The 19494-nt window shown below is 47.1% G+C and overlaps 4 non-coding genes across 4 annotated transcripts; all 4 read left to right on the plus strand.

The window, feature by feature from the left end:
* The first annotated feature begins 247 nt into the window (after positions 1 to 247).
* trnae-uuc (transfer RNA glutamic acid (anticodon UUC)) lies at positions 248 to 319 on the plus strand. Its single transcript has one exon. It is a non-coding gene; the product is annotated as a tRNA-Glu (tRNA).
* An 8260-nt stretch (positions 320 to 8579) lies between these two features.
* trnae-uuc (transfer RNA glutamic acid (anticodon UUC)) lies at positions 8580 to 8651 on the plus strand. Its single transcript has one exon. It is a non-coding gene; the product is annotated as a tRNA-Glu (tRNA).
* Positions 8652 to 10180: 1529 nt separating this feature from the next.
* Positions 10181 to 10252, plus strand: trnae-uuc (transfer RNA glutamic acid (anticodon UUC)). Its single transcript has one exon. It is a non-coding gene; the product is annotated as a tRNA-Glu (tRNA).
* Positions 10253 to 17013: 6761 nt separating this feature from the next.
* trnae-uuc (transfer RNA glutamic acid (anticodon UUC)) lies at positions 17014 to 17085 on the plus strand. Its single transcript has one exon. It is a non-coding gene; the product is annotated as a tRNA-Glu (tRNA).
* Positions 17086 to 19494: the final 2409 nt, after the last annotated feature.

The raw sequence follows: 19494 nt of genomic DNA on the forward strand, positions 1-19494 counted from the left end.
AAGAAAATTGAAAGAGGTTCCTTTTTCTAGAATGGGTTTGACGACAGTCAACTTTTTTCTATTAAAGTCCTTGGTGGTCTAGTGGCTAGGATCCAGCACTTTCACTGCTGTGGCCCGGGTTCGATTCCAGGTCAGGGAAACTGTTACACGCAGATAGAAAATTCCTTTTGAGGAATTGGAAAGAAAATTGAAAGAGGTTCCTTTTTCTAGAATGGGTTTGACGACAGTCAACTTTTTTCTATTAAAGTCCTTGGTGGTCTAGTGGCTAGGATCCAGCACTTTCACTGCTGTGGCCTGGGTTCGATTCCCAGTCAGGGAAACTATGACAGACAGACAGACAGACAGACAGACAGACAGACAGACAGACAGACAGACAGACAGACAGACAGACAGACAGACAGACAGACAGACAGACAGACAGACAGACAGACAGACAGACAGACAGACAGACAGACAGACAGACAGACAGACAGACAGACAGACAGACAGACAGACAGACAGACAGACAGACAGACAGACAGACAGACAGACAGACAGACAGACAGACAGACAGACAGACAGACAGACAGACAGACAGACAGACAGACAGACAGACAGACAGACAGACAGACAGACAGACAGACAGACAGACAGACAGACAGACAGACAGACAGACAGACAGACAGACAGACAGACAGACAGACAGACAGACAGACAGACAGACAGACAGACAGACAGACAGACAGACAGACAGACAGACAGACAGACAGACAGACAGACAGACAGACAGACAGACAGACAGACAGACAGACAGACAGACAGACAGACAGACAGACAGACAGACAGACAGACAGACAGACAGACAGACAGACAGACAGACAGACAGACAGACAGACAGACAGACAGACAGACAGACAGACAGACAGACAGACAGACAGACAGACAGACAGACAGACAGACAGACAGACAGACAGACAGACAGACAGACAGACAGACAGACAGACAGACAGACAGACAGACAGACAGACAGACAGACAGACAGACAGACAGACAGACAGACAGACAGACAGACAGACAGACAGACAGACAGACAGACAGACAGACAGACAGACAGACAGACAGACAGACAGACAGACAGACAGACAGACAGACAGACAGACAGACAGACAGACAGACAGACAGACAGACAGACAGACAGACAGACAGACAGACAGACAGACAGACAGACAGACAGACAGACAGACAGACAGACAGACAGACAGACAGACAGACAGACAGACAGACAGACAGACAGACAGACAGACAGACAGACAGACAGACAGACAGACAGACAGACAATTCCTTTTGAGGAATTGGAAAGAAAATTGAAAGAGGTTCCTTTTTCTAGAATGGGTTTTCCGACAGTCAACTTTTGTCCTGTTCGGTCCCTGATGGACTAGTGGCTAGGATCCAGCACTCTCACTGCTGTGGCCCGGGTTCGATTCCCGGTCAGGGATATTATAATAGACGGAAAGACAGAAAATTCTTATTGGAGAAAGCATTGAAAGAGGTTCCTTTTCTAGATTGGGTTTGACGACAGTCAACTTTTTTCTAGTAAAGTCCTTGGTGGTCTAGTGGCTAGGATCCAGCACTTTCACTGCTGTGGCCCGGGTTCGATTCCAGGGAAACTGTTACACGCAGATAGAAAATTCCTTTTGAGGAATTGGAAAGAAAATTGAAAGAGGTTCCTTTTTCTAGAATGGGTTTGACGACAGTCAACTTTTTTCTAGTAAAGTCCTTGGTGGTCTAGTGGCTAGGATCCAGCACTCTCACTGCTGTGGCCCGGGTTCGATTCCAGGGCAACTGTTACACGCAGATAGAAAATTCCTTTTGAGGAATTGGAAAGAAAATTGAAAGAGGTTCCTTTTCTAGAATGGATTTGACGACAGTCAACTTTTTTCTAGTAAAGTCCTTGGTGGTCTAGTGGCTAGTATCCAGCACTTTCACTGCTGTGGCCCGGGTTCGATTCCAGGTCAGGGAAACTGTTACACGCAGATAGAAAATTCCTCTTGAGGAATTGGAATGAACATTGACAGAGGTTCCTTTTTCTAGAATGGATTTTCCGACAGTCAACTTTTTTCCTGTACAGTCCCTGGTGGTCTAGTGGCTAGCATCCAGCACTCTCACTGCTGTGGCCCGGGTTCGATTCCCGGTCAGGTCTATTATTATAGACGGAAAGACAGAAAATTCTTATCAAAGAATTGGAAAAAGCATTGAAAGAGGTTCCTTTTTCCAGAATGGATTTGACGACAGTCAACTTTTTTCCTGTAAAGTCCCTGGTGGTCTAGTGGCTAGCATCCAGCACTCTCACTGCTGTGGCCCGGGTTCGATTCCCGTTCAGGTCTATTATTATAGACGGAAAGACAGAAAATTCTTATCAAAGAATTGGAAAAAGCATTGAAAGAGGTTCCTTTTTCCAGAATGGATTTGACGACAGTCAACTTTTTTCCTGTAAAGTCCCTGGTGGTCTAGTGGCTAGGATCCAGCACTTTCACTGCTGTGGCCCGGGTTCGATTCCCGTTCAGGTCTATTATTATAGACGGAAAGACAGAAAATTCTTATCAAAGAATTGGAAAAAGCATTGAAAGAGGTTCCTTTTTCCAGAATGGATTTGACGACAGTCAACTCTTTTCCAGTAAAGTCCCTGGTGGTCTAGTGGCTAGGATCCAGCACTTTCAATGCTGTGGCCCGGGTTCGATTTCCGATCAGGTCTTTTATTATAGACGGAAAGACAGAAAATTCTTATCAAAGAATTGGAAAAAGCATTGAAAGAGGTTCCTTTTTCCAGAATGGATTTGACGACAGTCAACTTTTTTCTAGTAAAGTCCCTGGTGGTCTAGTGGCTAGGATCCAGCACTCTCACTGTTGTGGCCCAGGTTCGATTCCCGGTCAGGGAAAATATGACAGACAGACAGACAGACAGACAGACAGACAGACAGACAGACAGACAGACAGACAGACAGACAGACAGACAGACAGACAGACAGACAGACAGACAGACAGACAGACAGACAGACAGACAGACAGACAGACAGACAGACAGACAGACAGACAGACAGACAGACAGACAGACAGACAGACAGACAGACAGACAGACAGACAGACAGACAGACAGACAGACAGACAGACAGACAGACAGACAGACAGACAGACAGACAGACAGACAGACAGACAGACAGACAGACAGACAGACAGACAGACAGACAGACAGACAGACAGACAGACAGACAGACAGACAGACAGACAGACAGACAGACAGACAGACAGACAGACAGACAGACAGACAGACAGACAGACAGACAGACAGACAGACAGACAGACAGACAGACAGACAGACAGACAGACAGACAGACAGACAGACAGACAGACAGACAGACAGACAGACAGACAGACAGACAGACAGACAGACAGACAGACAGACAGACAGACAGACAGACAGACAGACAGACAGACAGACAGACAGACAGACAGACAGACAGACAGACAGACAGACAGACAGACAGACAGACAGACAGACAGACAGACAGACAGACAGACAGACAGACAGACAGACAGACAGACAGACAGACAGACAGACAGACAGACAGACAGACAGACAGACAGACAGACAGACAGACAGACAGACAGACAGACAGACAGACAGACAGACAGACAGACAGACAGACAGACAGACAGACAGACAGACAGACAGACAGACAGACAGACAGACAGACAGACAGACAGACAGACAGACAGACAGACAGACAGACAGACAGACAGACAGACAGACAGACAGACAGACAGACAGACAGACAGACAGACAGACAGACAGACAGACAGACAGACAGACAGACAGACAGACAGACAGACAGACAGACAGACAGACAGACAGACAGACAGACAGACAGACAGACAGACAGACAGACAGACAGACAGACAGACAGACAGACAGACAGACAGACAGACAGACAGACAGACAGACAGACAGACAGACAGACAGACAGACAGACAGACAGACAGACAGACAGACAGACAGACAGACAGACAGACAGACAGACAGACAGACAGACAGACAGACAGACAGACAGACAGACAGACAGACAGACAGACAGACAGACAGACAGACAGACAGACAGACAGACAGACAGACAGACAGACAGACAGACAGACAGACAGACAGACAGACAGACAGACAGACAGACAGACAGACAGACAGACAGACAGACAGACAGACAGACAGACAGACAGACAGACAGACAGACAGACAGACAGACAGACAGACAGACAGACAGACAGACAGACAGACAGACAGACAGACAGACAGACAGACAGACAGACAGACAGACAGACAGACAGACAGACAGACAGACAGACAGACAGACAGACAGACAGACAGACAGACAGACAGACAGACAGACAGACAGACAGACAGACAGACAGACAGACAGACAGACAGACAGACAGACAGACAGACAGACAGACAGACAGACAGACAGACAGACAGACAGACAGACAGACAGACAGACAGACAGACAGACAGACAGACAGACAGACAGACAGACAGACAGACAGACAGACAGACAGACAGACAGACAGACAGACAGACAGACAGACAGACAGACAGACAGACAGACAGACAGACAGACAGACAGACAGACAGACAGACAGACAGACAGACAGACAGACAGACAGACAGACAGACAGACAGACAGACAGACAGACAGACAGACAGACAGACAGACAGACAGACAGACAGACAGACAGACAGACAGACAGACAGACAGACAGACAGACAGACAGACAGACAGACAGACAGACAGACAGACAGACAGACAGACAGACAGACAGACAGACAGACAGACAGACAGACAGACAGACAGACAGACAGACAGACAGACAGACAGACAGACAGACAGACAGACAGACAGACAGACAGACAGACAGACAGACAGACAGACAGACAGACAGACAGACAGACAGACAGACAGACAGACAGACAGACAGACAGACAGACAGACAGACAGACAGACAGACAGACAGACAGACAGACAGACAGACAGACAGACAGACAGACAGACAGACAGACAGACAGACAGACAGACAGACAGACAGACAGACAGACAGACAGACAGACAGACAGACAGACAGACAGACAGACAGACAGACAGACAGACAGACAGACAGACAGACAGACAGACAGACAGACAGACAGACAGACAGACAGACAGACAGACAGACAGACAGACAGACAGACAGACAGACAGACAGACAGACAGACAGACAGACAGACAGACAGACAGACAGACAGACAGACAGACAGACAGACAGACAGACAGACAGACAGACAGACAGACAGACAGACAGACAGACAGACAGACAGACAGACAGACAGACAGACAGACAGACAGACAGACAGACAGACAGACAGACAGACAGACAGACAGACAGACAGACAGACAGACAGACAGACAGACAGACAGACAGACAGACAGACAGACAGACAGACAGACAGACAGACAGACAGACAGACAGACAGACAGACAGACAGACAGACAGACAGACAGACAGACAGACAGACAGACAGACAGACAGACAGACAGACAGACAGACAGACAGACAGACAGACAGACAGACAGACAGACAGACAGACAGACAGACAGACAGACAGACAGACAGACAGACAGACAGACAGACAGACAGACAGACAGACAGACAGACAGACAGACAGACAGACAGACAGACAGACAGACAGACAGACAGACAGACAGACAGACAGACAGACAGACAGACAGACAGACAGACAATTCCTTTTGAGGAATTGGAAAGAAAATTGAAAGAGGTTCCTTTTCTAGAATGGATTTGACGACAGTCAACTTTTTTCTAGTAAAGTCCTTGGTGGTCTAGTGGCTAGTATCCAGCACTTTCACTGCTGTGGCCCGGGTTCGATTCCAGGTCAGGGAAACTGTTACACGCAGATAGAAAATTCCTCTTGAGGAATTGGAATGAACATTGACAGAGGTTCCTTTTTCTAGAATGGATTTTCCGACAGTCAACTTTTTTCCTGTACAGTCCCTGGTGGTCTAGTGGCTAGCATCCAGCACTCTCACTGCTGTGGCCCGGGTTCGATTCCCGGTCAGGTCTATTATTATAGACGGAAAGACAGAAAATTCTTATCAAAGAATTGGAAAAAGCATTGAAAGAGGTTCCTTTTTCCAGAATGGATTTGACGACAGTCAACTTTTTTCCTGTAAAGTCCCTGGTGGTCTAGTGGCTAGCATCCAGCACTCTCACTGCTGTGGCCCGGGTTCGATTCCCGTTCAGGTCTATTATTATAGACGGAAAGACAGAAAATTCTTATCAAAGAATTGGAAAAAGCATTGAAAGAGGTTCCTTTTTCCAGAATGGATTTGACGACAGTCAACTTTTTTCCTGTAAAGTCCCTGGTGGTCTAGTGGCTAGGATCCAGCACTTTCACTGCTGTGGCCCGGGTTCGATTCCCGTTCAGGTCTATTATTATAGACGGAAAGACAGAAAATTCTTATCAAAGAATTGGAAAAAGCATTGAAAGAGGTTCCTTTTTCCAGAATGGATTTGACGACAGTCAACTCTTTTCCAGTAAAGTCCCTGGTGGTCTAGTGGCTAGGATCCAGCACTTTCAATGCTGTGGCCCGGGTTCGATTTCCGATCAGGTCTTTTATTATAGACGGAAAGACAGAAAATTCTTATCAAAGAATTGGAAAAAGCATTGAAAGAGGTTCCTTTTTCCAGAATGGATTTGACGACAGTCAACTTTTTTCTAGTAAAGTCCCTGGTGGTCTAGTGGCTAGGATCCAGCACTCTCACTGTTGTGGCCCAGGTTCGATTCCCGGTCAGGGAAAATATGACAGACAGACAGACAGACAGACAGACAGACAGACAGACAGACAGACAGACAGACAGACAGACAGACAGACAGACAGACAGACAGACAGACAGACAGACAGACAGACAGACAGACAGACAGACAGACAGACAGACAGACAGACAGACAGACAGACAGACAGACAGACAGACAGACAGACAGACAGACAGACAGACAGACAGACAGACAGACAGACAGACAGACAGACAGACAGACAGACAGACAGACAGACAGACAGACAGACAGACAGACAGACAGACAGACAGACAGACAGACAGACAGACAGACAGACAGACAGACAGACAGACAGACAGACAGACAGACAGACAGACAGACAGACAGACAGACAGACAGACAGACAGACAGACAGACAGACAGACAGACAGACAGACAGACAGACAGACAGACAGACAGACAGACAGACAGACAGACAGACAGACAGACAGACAGACAGACAGACAGACAGACAGACAGACAGACAGACAGACAGACAGACAGACAGACAGACAGACAGACAGACAGACAGACAATTCCTTTTGAGGAATTGGAAAGAAAATTGAAAGAGGTTCCTTTTTCTAGAATGGGTTTTCCGACAGTCAACTTTTGTCCTGTTCGGTCCCTGATGGACTAGTGGCTAGGATCCAGCACTCTCACTGCTGTGGCCCGGGTTCGATTCCCGGTCAGGGATATTATAATAGACGGAAAGACAGAAAATTCTTATTGGAGAAAGCATTGAAAGAGGTTCCTTTTCTAGATTGGGTTTGACGACAGTCAACTTTTTTCTAGTAAAGTCCTTGGTGGTCTAGTGGCTAGGATCCAGCACTTTCACTGCTGTGGCCCGGGTTCGATTCCAGGGAAACTGTTACACGCAGATAGAAAATTCCTTTTGAGGAATTGGAAAGAAAATTGAAAGAGGTTCCTTTTTCTAGAATGGGTTTGACGACAGTCAACTTTTTTCTAGTAAAGTCCTTGGTGGTCTAGTGGCTAGGATCCAGCACTCTCACTGCTGTGGCCCGGGTTCGATTCCAGGGCAACTGTTACACGCAGATAGAAAATTCCTTTTGAGGAATTGGAAAGAAAATTGAAAGAGGTTCCTTTTTCTAGAATGGGTTTGACGACAGTCAACTTTTTTCTAGTAAAGTCCTTGGTGGTCTAGTGGCTAGGATCCAGCACTCTCACTGCTGTGGCCCGGGTTCGATTCCAGGTCAGGGAAACTGTTACACGCAGATAGAAAATTCCTTTTGAGGAATTGGAAAGAAAATTGAAAGAGGTTCCTTTTTCTAGAATGGGTTTGACGACAGTCAACTTTTTTCTATTAAAGTCCTTGGTGGTCTAGTGGCTAGGATCCAGCACTTTCACTGCTGTGGCCCGGGTTCGATTCCAGGTCAGGGAAACTGTTACACGCAGATAGAAAATTCCTTTTGAGGAATTGGAAAGAAAATTGAAAGAGGTTCCTTTTTCTAGAATGGGTTTGACGACAGTCAACTTTTTTCTATTAAAGTCCTTGGTGGTCTAGTGGCTAGGATCCAGCACTTTCACTGCTGTGGCCCGGGTTCGATTCCAGGTCAGGGAAACTGTTACACGCAGATAGAAAATTCCTTTTGAGGAATTGGAAAGAAAATTGAAAGAGGTTCCTTTTTCTAGAATGGGTTTGACGACAGTCAACTTTTTTCTATTAAAGTCCTTGGTGGTCTAGTGGCTAGGATCCAGCACTTTCACTGCTGTGGCCTGGGTTCGATTCCCAGTCAGGGAAACTATGACAGACAGACAGACAGACAGACAGACAGACAGACAGACAGACAGACAGACAGACAGACAGACAGACAGACAGACAGACAGACAGACAGACAGACAGACAGACAGACAGACAGACAGACAGACAGACAGACAGACAGACAGACAGACAGACAGACAGACAGACAGACAGACAGACAGACAGACAGACAGACAGACAGACAGACAGACAGACAGACAGACAGACAGACAGACAGACAGACAGACAGACAGACAGACAGACAGACAGACAGACAGACAGACAGACAGACAGACAGACAGACAGACAGACAGACAGACAGACAGACAGACAGACAGACAGACAGACAGACAGACAGACAGACAGACAGACAGACAATTCCTTTTGAGGAATTGGAAAGAAAATTGAAAGAGGTTCCTTTTTCTAGAATGGGTTTTCCGACAGTCAACTTTTGTCCTGTTCGGTCCCTGATGGACTAGTGGCTAGGATCCAGCACTCTCACTGCTGTGGCCCGGGTTCGATTCCCGGTCAGGGATATTATAATAGACGGAAAGACAGAAAATTCTTATTGGAGAAAGCATTGAAAGAGGTTCCTTTTCTAGATTGGGTTTGACGACAGTCAACTTTTTTCTAGTAAAGTCCTTGGTGGTCTAGTGGCTAGGATCCAGCACTTTCACTGCTGTGGCCCGGGTTCGATTCCAGGGAAACTGTTACACGCAGATAGAAAATTCCTTTTGAGGAATTGGAAAGAAAATTGAAAGAGGTTCCTTTTTCTAGAATGGGTTTGACGACAGTCAACTTTTTTCTAGTAAAGTCCTTGGTGGTCTAGTGGCTAGGATCCAGCACTCTCACTGCTGTGGCCCGGGTTCGATTCCAGGGCAACTGTTACACGCAGATAGAAAATTCCTTTTGAGGAATTGGAAAGAAAATTGAAAGAGGTTCCTTTTTCTAGAATGGGTTTGACGACAGTCAACTTTTTTCTAGTAAAGTCCTTGGTGGTCTAGTGGCTAGGATCCAGCACTCTCACTGCTGTGGCCCGGGTTCGATTCCAGGTCAGGGAAACTGTTACACGCAGATAGAAAATTCCTTTTGAGGAATTGGAAAGAAAATTGAAAGAGGTTCCTTTTTCTAGAATGGGTTTGACGACAGTCAACTTTTTTCTATTAAAGTCCTTGGTGGTCTAGTGGCTAGGATCCAGCACTTTCACTGCTGTGGCCCGGGTTCGATTCCAGGTCAGGGAAACTGTTACACGCAGATAGAAAATTCCTTTTGAGGAATTGGAAAGAAAATTGAAAGAGGTTCCTTTTTCTAGAATGGGTTTGACGACAGTCAACTTTTTTCTATTAAAGTCCTTGGTGGTCTAGTGGCTAGGATCCAGCACTTTCACTGCTGTGGCCCGGGTTCGATTCCAGGTCAGGGAAACTGTTACACGCAGATAGAAAATTCCTTTTGAGGAATTGGAAAGAAAATTGAAAGAGGTTCCTTTTTCTAGAATGGGTTTGACGACAGTCAACTTTTTTCTATTAAAGTCCTTGGTGGTCTAGTGGCTAGGATCCAGCACTTTCACTGCTGTGGCCTGGGTTCGATTCCCAGTCAGGGAAACTATGACAGACAGACAGACAGACAGACAGACAGACAGACAGACAGACAGACAGACAGACAGACAGACAGACAGACAGACAGACAGACAGACAGACAGACAGACAGACAGACAGACAGACAGACAGACAGACAGACAGACAGACAGACAGACAGACAGACAGACAGACAGACAGACAGACAGACAGACAGACAGACAGACAGACAGACAGACAGACAGACAGACAGACAGACAGACAGACAGACAGACAGACAGACAGACAGACAGACAGACAGACAGACAGACAGACAGACAGACAGACAGACAGACAGACAGACAGACAGACAGACAGACAGACAGACAGACAGACAGACAGACAGACAGACAGACAGACAGACAGACAGACAGACAGACAGACAGACAGACAGACAGACAGACAGACAGACAGACAGACAGACAGACAGACAGACAGACAGACAGACAGACAGACAGACAGACAGACAGACAGACAGACAGACAGACAGACAGACAGACAGACAGACAGACAGACAGACAGACAGACAGACAGACAGACAGACAGACAGACAGACAGACAGACAGACAGACAGACAGACAGACAGACAGACAGACAGACAGACAGACAGACAGACAGACAGACAGACAGACAGACAGACAGACAGACAGACAGACAGACAGACAGACAGACAGACAGACAGACAGACAGACAGACAGACAGACAGACAGACAGACAGACAGACAGACAGACAGACAGACAGACAGACAGACAGACAGACAGACAGACAGACAGACAGACAGACAGACAGACAGACAGACAGACAGACAGACAGACAGACAGACAGACAGACAGACAGACAGACAGACAGACAGACAGACAGACAGACAGACAGACAGACAGACAGACAGACAGACAGACAGACAGACAGACAGACAGACAGACAGACAGACAGACAGACAGACAGACAGACAGACAGACAGACAGACAGACAGACAGACAGACAGACAGACAGACAGACAGACAGACAGACAGACAGACAGACAGACAGACAGACAGACAGACAGACAGACAGACAGACAGACAGACAGACAGACAGACAGACAGACAGACAGACAGACAGACAGACAGACAGACAGACAGACAGACAGACAGACAGACAGACAGACAGACAGACAGACAGACAGACAGACAGACAGACAGACAGACAGACAGACAGACAGACAGACAGACAGACAGACAGACAGACAGACAGACAGACAGACAGACAGACAGACAGACAGACAGACAGACAGACAGACAGACAGACAGACAGACAGACAGACAGACAGACAGACAGACAGACAGACAGACAGACAGACAGACAGACAGACAGACAGACAGACAGACAGACAGACAGACAGACAGACAGACAGACAGACAGACAGACAGACAGACAGACAGACAGACAGACAGACAGACAGACAGACAGACAGACAGACAGACAGACAGACAGACAGACAGACAGACAGACAGACAGACAGACAGACAGACAGACAGACAGACAGACAGACAGACAGACAGACAGACAGACAGACAGACAGACAGACAGACAGACAGACAGACAGACAGACAGACAGACAGACAGACAGACAGACAGACAGACAGACAGACAGACAGACAGACAGACAGACAGACAGACAGACAGACAGACAGACAGACAGACAGACAGACAGACAGACAGACAGACAGACAGACAGACAGACAGACAGACAGACAGACAGACAGACAGACAGACAGACAGACAGACAGACAGACAGACAGACAGACAGACAGACAGACAGACAGACAGACAGACAGACAGACAGACAGACAGACAGACAGACAGACAGACAGACAGACAGACAGACAGACAGACAGACAGACAGACAGACAGACAGACAGACAGACAGACAGACAGACAGACAGACAGACAGACAGACAGACAGACAGACAGACAGACAGACAGACAGACAGACAGACAGACAGACAGACAGACAGACAGACAGACAGACAGACAGACAGACAGACAGACAGACAGACAGACAGACAGACAGACAGACAGACAGACAGACAGACAGACAGACAGACAGACAGACAGACAGACAGACAGACAGACAGACAGACAGACAGACAGACAGACAGACAGACAGACAGACAGACAGACAGACAGACAGACAGACAGACAGACAGACAGACAGACAGACAGACAATTCCTTTTGAGGAATTGGAAAGAAAATTGAAAGAGGTTCCTTTTTCTAGAATGGGTTTTCCGACAGTCAACTTTTGTCCTGTTCGGTCCCTGATGGACTAGTGGCTAGGATCCAGCACTCTCACTGCTGTGGCCCGGGTTCGATTCCCGGTCAGGGATATTATAATAGACGGAAAGACAGAAAATTCTTATTGGAGAAAGCATTGAAAGAGGTTCCTTTTCTAGATTGGGTTTGACGACAGTCAACTTTTTTCTAGTAAAGTCCTTGGTGGTCTAGTGGCTAGGATCCAGCACTTTCACTGCTGTGGCCCGGGTTCGATTCCAGGGAAACTGTTACACGCAGATAGAAAATTCCTTTTGAGGAATTGGAAAGAAAATTGAAAGAGGTTCCTTTTTCTAGAATGGGTTTGACGACAGTCAACTTTTTTCTAGTAAAGTCCTTGGTGGTCTAGTGGCTAGGATCCAGCACTCTCACTGCTGTGGCCCGGGTTCGATTCCAGGGCAACTGTTACACGCAGATAGAAAATTCCTTTTGAGGAATTGGAAAGAAAATTGAAAGAGGTTCCTTTTCTAGAATGGATTTGACGACAGTCAACTTTTTTCTAGTAAAGTCCTTGGTGGTCTAGTGGCTAGTATCCAGCACTTTCACTGCTGTGGCCCGGGTTCGATTCCAGGTCAGGGAAACTGTTACACGCAGATAGAAAATTCCTCTTGAGGAATTGGAATGAACATTGACAGAGGTTCCTTTTTCTAGAATGGATTTTCCGACAGTCAACTTTTTTCCTGTACAGTCCCTGGTGGTCTAGTGGCTAGCATCCAGCACTCTCACTGCTGTGGCCCGGGTTCGATTCCCGGTCAGGTCTATTATTATAGACGGAAAGACAGAAAATTCTTATCAAAGAATTGGAAAAAGCATTGAAAGAGGTTCCTTTTTCCAGAATGGATTTGACGACAGTCAACTTTTTTCCTGTAAAGTCCCTGGTGGTCTAGTGGCTAGCATCCAGCACTCTCACTGCTGTGGCCCGGGTTCGATTCCCGTTCAGGTCTATTATTATAGACGGAAAGACAGAAAATTCTTATCAAAGAATTGGAAAAAGCATTGAAAGAGGTTCCTTTTTCCAGAATGGATTTGACGACAGTCAACTTTTTTCCTGTAAAGTCCCTGGTGGTCTAGTGGCTAGGATCCAGCACTTTCACTGCTGTGGCCCGGGTTCGATTCCCGTTCAGGTCTATTATTATAGACGGAAAGACAGAAAATTCTTATCAAAGAATTGGAAAAAGCATTGAAAGAGGTTCCTTTTTCCAGAATGGATTTGACGACAGTCAACTCTTTTCCAGTAAAGTCCCTGGTGGTCTAGTGGCTAGGATCCAGCACTTTCAATGCTGTGGCCCGGGTTCGATTTCCGATCAGGTCTTTTATTATAGACGGAAAGACAGAAAATTCTTATCAAAGAATTGGAAAAAGCATTGAAAGAGGTTCCTTTTTCCAGAATGGATTTGACGACAGTCAACTTTTTTCTAGTAAAGTCCCTGGTGGTCTAGTGGCTAGGATCCAGCACTCTCACTGTTGTGGCCCAGGTTCGATTCCCGGTCAGGGAAAATATGACAGACAGACAGACAGACAGACAGACAGACAGACAGACAGACAGACAGACAGACAGACAGACAGACAGACAGACAGACAGACAGACAGACAGACAGACAGACAGACAGACAGACAGACAGACAGACAGACAGACAGACAGACAGACAGACAGACAGACAGACAGACAGACAGACAGACAGACAGACAGACAGACAGACAGACAGACAGACAGACAGACAGACAGACAGACAGACAGACAGACAGACAGACAGACAGACAGACAGACAGACAGACAGACAGACAGACAGACAGACAGACAGACAGACAGACAGACAGACAGACAGACAGACAGACAGACAGACAGACAGACAGACAGACAGACAGACAGACAGACAGACAGACAGACAGACAGACAGACAGACAGACAGACAGACAGACAGACAGACAGACAGACAGACAGACAGACAGACAGACAGACAGACAGACAGACAGACAGACAGACAGACAGACAGACAGACAGACAGACAGACAGACAGACAGACAGACAGACAGACAGACAGACAGACAGACAGACAGACAGACAGACAGACAGACAGACAGACAGACAGACAGACAGACAGACAGACAGACAGACAGACAGACAGACAGACAGACAGACAGACAGACAGACAGACAGACAGACAGACAGACAGACAGACAGACAGACAGACAGACAGACAGACAGACAGACAGACAGACAGACAGACAGACAGACAGACAGACAGACAGACAGACAGACAGACAGACAGACAGACAGACAGACAGACAGACAGACAGACAGACAGACAGACAGACAGACAGACAGACAGACAGACAGACAGACAGACAGACAGACAGACAGACAGACAGACAGACAGACAGACAGACAGACAGACAGACAGACAGACAGACAGACAGACAGACAGACAGACAGACAGACAGACAGACAGACAGACAGACAGACAGACAGACAGACAGACAGACAGACAGACAGACAGACAGACAGACAGACAGACAGACAGACAGACAGACAGACAGACAGACAGACAGACAGACAGACAGACAGACAGACAGACAGACAGACAGACAGACAGACAGACAGACAGACAGACAGACAGACAGACAGACAGACAGACAGACAGACAGACAGACAGACAGACAGACAGACAGACAGACAGACAGACAGACAGACAGACAGACAGACAGACAGACAGACAGACAGACAGACAGACAGACAGACAGACAGACAGACAGACAGACAGACAGACAGACAGACAGACAGACAGACAGACAGACAGACAGACAGACAGACAGACAGACAGACAGACAGACAGACAGACAGACAGACAGACAGACAGACAGACAGACAGACAGACAGACAGACAGACAGACAGACAGACAGACAGACAGACAGACAGACAGACAGACAGACAGACAGACAGACAGACAGACAGACAGACAGACAGACAGACAGACAGACAGACAGACAGACAGACAGACAGACAGACAGACAGACAGACAGACAGACAGACAGACAGACAGACAGACAGACAGACAGACAGACAGACAGACAGACAGACAGACAGACAGACAGACAGACAGACAGACAGACAGACAGACAGACAGACAGACAGACAGACAGACAGACAGACAGACAGACAGACAGACAGACAGACAGACAGACAGACAGACAGACAGACAGACAGACAGACAGACAGACAGACAGACAGACAGACAGACAGACAGACAGACAGACAGACAGACAGACAGACAGACAGACAGACAATTCCTTTTGAGGAATTGGAAAGAAAATTGAAAGAGGTTCCTTTTTCTAGAATGGGTTTTCCGACAGTCAACTTTTGTCCTGTTCGGTCCCTGATGGACTAGTGGCTAGGATCCAGCACTCTCACTGCTGTGGCCCGGGTTCGATTCCCGGTCAGGGATATTATAATAGACGGAAAGACAGAAAATTCTTATTGGAGAAAGCATTGAAAGAGGTTCCTTTTCTAGATTGGGTTTGACGACAGTCAACTTTTTTCTAGTAAAGTCCTTGGTGGTCTAGTGGCTAGGATCCAGCACTTTCACTGCTGTGGCCCGGGTTCGATTCCAGGGAAACTGTTACACGCAGATAGAAAATTCCTTTTGAGGAATTGGAAAGAAAATTGAAAGAGGTTCCTTTTTCTAGAATGGGTTTGACGACAGTCAACTTTTTTCTAGTAAAGTCCTTGGTGGTCTAGTGGCTAGGATCCAGCACTCTCACTGCTGTGGCCCGGGTTCGATTCCAGGGCAACTGTTACACGCAGATAGAAAATTCCTTTTGAGGAATTGGAAAGAAAATTGAAAGAGGTTCCTTTTTCTAGAATGGGTTTGACGACAGTCAACTTTTTTCTAGTAAAGTCCTTGGTGGTCTAGTGGCTAGGATCCAGCACTCTCACTGCTGTGGCCCGGGTTCGATTCCAGGTCAGGGAAACTGTTACACGCAGATAGAAAATTCCTTTTGAGGAATTGGAAAGAAAATTGAAAGAGGTTCCTTTTTCTAGAATGGGTTTGACGACAGTCAACTTTTTTCTATTAAAGTCCTTGGTGGTCTAGTGGCTAGGATCCAGCACTTTCACTGCTGTGGCCCGGGTTCGATTCCAGGTCAGGGAAACTGTTACACGCAGATAGAAAATTCCTTTTGAGGAATTGGAAAGAAAATTGAAAGAGGTTCCTTTTTCTAGAATGGGTTTGACGACAGTCAACTTTTTTCTATTAAAGTCCTTGGTGGTCTAGTGGCTAGGATCCAGCACTTTCACTGCTGTGGCCCGGGTTCGATTCCAGGTCAGGGAAACTGTTACACGCAGATAGAAAATTCCTTTTGAGGAATTGGAAAGAAAATTGAAAGAGGTTCCTTTTTCTAGAATGGGTTTGACGACAGTCAACTTTTTTCTATTAAAGTCCTTGGTGGTCTAGTGGCTAGGATCCAGCACTTTCACTGCTGTGGCCTGGGTTCGATTCCCAGTCAGGGAAACTATGACAGACAGACAGACAGACAGACAGACAGACAGACAGACAGACAGACAGACAGACAGACAGACAGACAGACAGACAGACAGACAGACAGACAGACAGACAGACAGACAGACAGACAGACAGACAGACAGACAGACAGACAGACAGACAGACAGACAGACAGACAGACAGACAGACAGACAGACAGACAGACAGACAGACAGACAGACAGACAGACAGACAGACAGACAGACAGACAGACAGACAGACAGACAGACAGACAGACAGACAGACAGACAGACAGACAGACAGACAGACAGACAGACAGACAGACAGACAGACAGACAGACAGACAGACAGACAGACAGACAGACAGACAGACAGACAGACAGACAGACAGACAGACAGACAGACAGACAGACAGACAGACAGACAGACAGACAGACAGACAGACAGACAGACAGACAGACAGACAGACAGACAGACAGACAGACAGACAGACAGACAGACAGACAGACAGACAGACAGACAGACAGACAGACAGACAGACAGACAGACAGACAGACAGACAGACAGACAGACAGACAGACAGACAGACAGACAGACAGACAGACAGACAGACAGACAGACAGACAGACAGACAGACAGACAGACAGACAGACAGACAGACAGACAGACAGACAGACAGACAGACAGACAGACAGACAGACAGACAGACAGACAGACAGACAGACAGACAGACAGACAGACAGACAGACAGACAGACAGACAGACAGACAGACAGACAGACAGACAGACAGACAGACAGACAGACAGACAGACAGACAGACAGACAGACAGACAGACAGACAGACAGACAGACAGACAGACAGACAGACAGACAGACAGACAGACAGACAGACAGACAGACAGACAGACAGACAGACAGACAGACAGACAGACAGACAGACAGACAGACAGACAGACAGACAGACAGACAGACAGACAGACAGACAGACAGACAGACAGACAGACAGACAGACAGACAGACAGACAGACAGACAGACAGACAGACAGACAGACAGACAGACAGACAGACAGACAGACAGACAGACAGACAGACAGACAGACAGACAGACAGACAGACAGACAGACAGACAGACAGACAGACAGACAGACAGACAGACAGACAGACAGACAGACAGACAGACAGACAGACAGACAGACAGACAGACAGACAGACAGACAGACAGACAGACAGACAGACAGACAGACAGACAGACAGACAGACAGACAGACAGACAGACAGACAGACAGACAGACAGACAGACAGACAGACAGACAGACAGACAGACAGACAGACAGACAGACAGACAGACAGACAGACAGACAGACAGACAGACAGACAGACAGACAGACAGACAGACAGACAGACAGACAGACAGACAGACAGACAGACAGACAGACAGACAGACAGACAGACAGACAGACAGACAGACAGACAGACAGACAGACAGACAGACAGACAGACAGACAGACAGACAGACAGACAGACAGACAGACAGACAGACAGACAGACAGACAGACAGACAGACAGACAGACAGACAGACAGACAGACAGACAGACAGACAGACAGACAGACAGACAGACAGACAGACAGACAGACAGACAGACAGACAGACAGACAGACAGACAGACAGACAGACAGACAGACAGACAGACAGACAGACAGACAGACAGACAGACAGACAGACAGACAGACAGACAGACAGACAGACAGACAGACAGACAGACAGACAGACAGACAGACAGACAGACAGACAGACAGACAGACAGACAGACAGACAGACAGACAGACAGACAGACAGACAGACAGACAGACAGACAGACAGACAGACAGACAGACAGACAGACAGACAGACAGACAGACAGACAGACAGACAGACAGACAGACAGACAGACAGACAGACAGACAGACAGACAGACAGACAGACAGACAGACAGACAGACAGACAGACAGACAGACAGACAGACAGACAGACAGACAGACAGACAGACAGACAGACAGACAGACAGACAGACAGACAGACAGACAGACAGACAGACAGACAGACAGACAGACAGACAGACAGACAGACAGACAGACAGACAGACAGACAGACAGACAGACAATTCCTTTTGAGGAATTGGAAAGAAAATTGAAAGAGGTTCCTTTTTCTAGAATGGGTTTTCCGACAGTCAACTTTTGTCCTGTTCGGTCCCTGATGGACTAGTGGCTAGGATCCAGCACTCTCACTGCTGTGGCCCGGGTTCGATTCCCGGTCAGGGATATTATAATAGACGGAAAGACAGAAAATTCTTATTGGAGAAAGCATTGAAAGAGGTTCCTTTTCTAGATTGGGTTTGACGACAGTCAACTTTTTTCTAGTAAAGTCCTTGGTGGTCTA

This window comes from Urocampus carinirostris, unplaced genomic scaffold (assembly GCF_059441175.1).
Source record: "Urocampus carinirostris isolate Australia breed hairy pipefish unplaced genomic scaffold, RoL_Ucar_1.0 HiC_scaffold_239, whole genome shotgun sequence".
Classification (NCBI taxonomy): Eukaryota; Metazoa; Chordata; class Actinopteri; order Syngnathiformes; family Syngnathidae; genus Urocampus; species Urocampus carinirostris.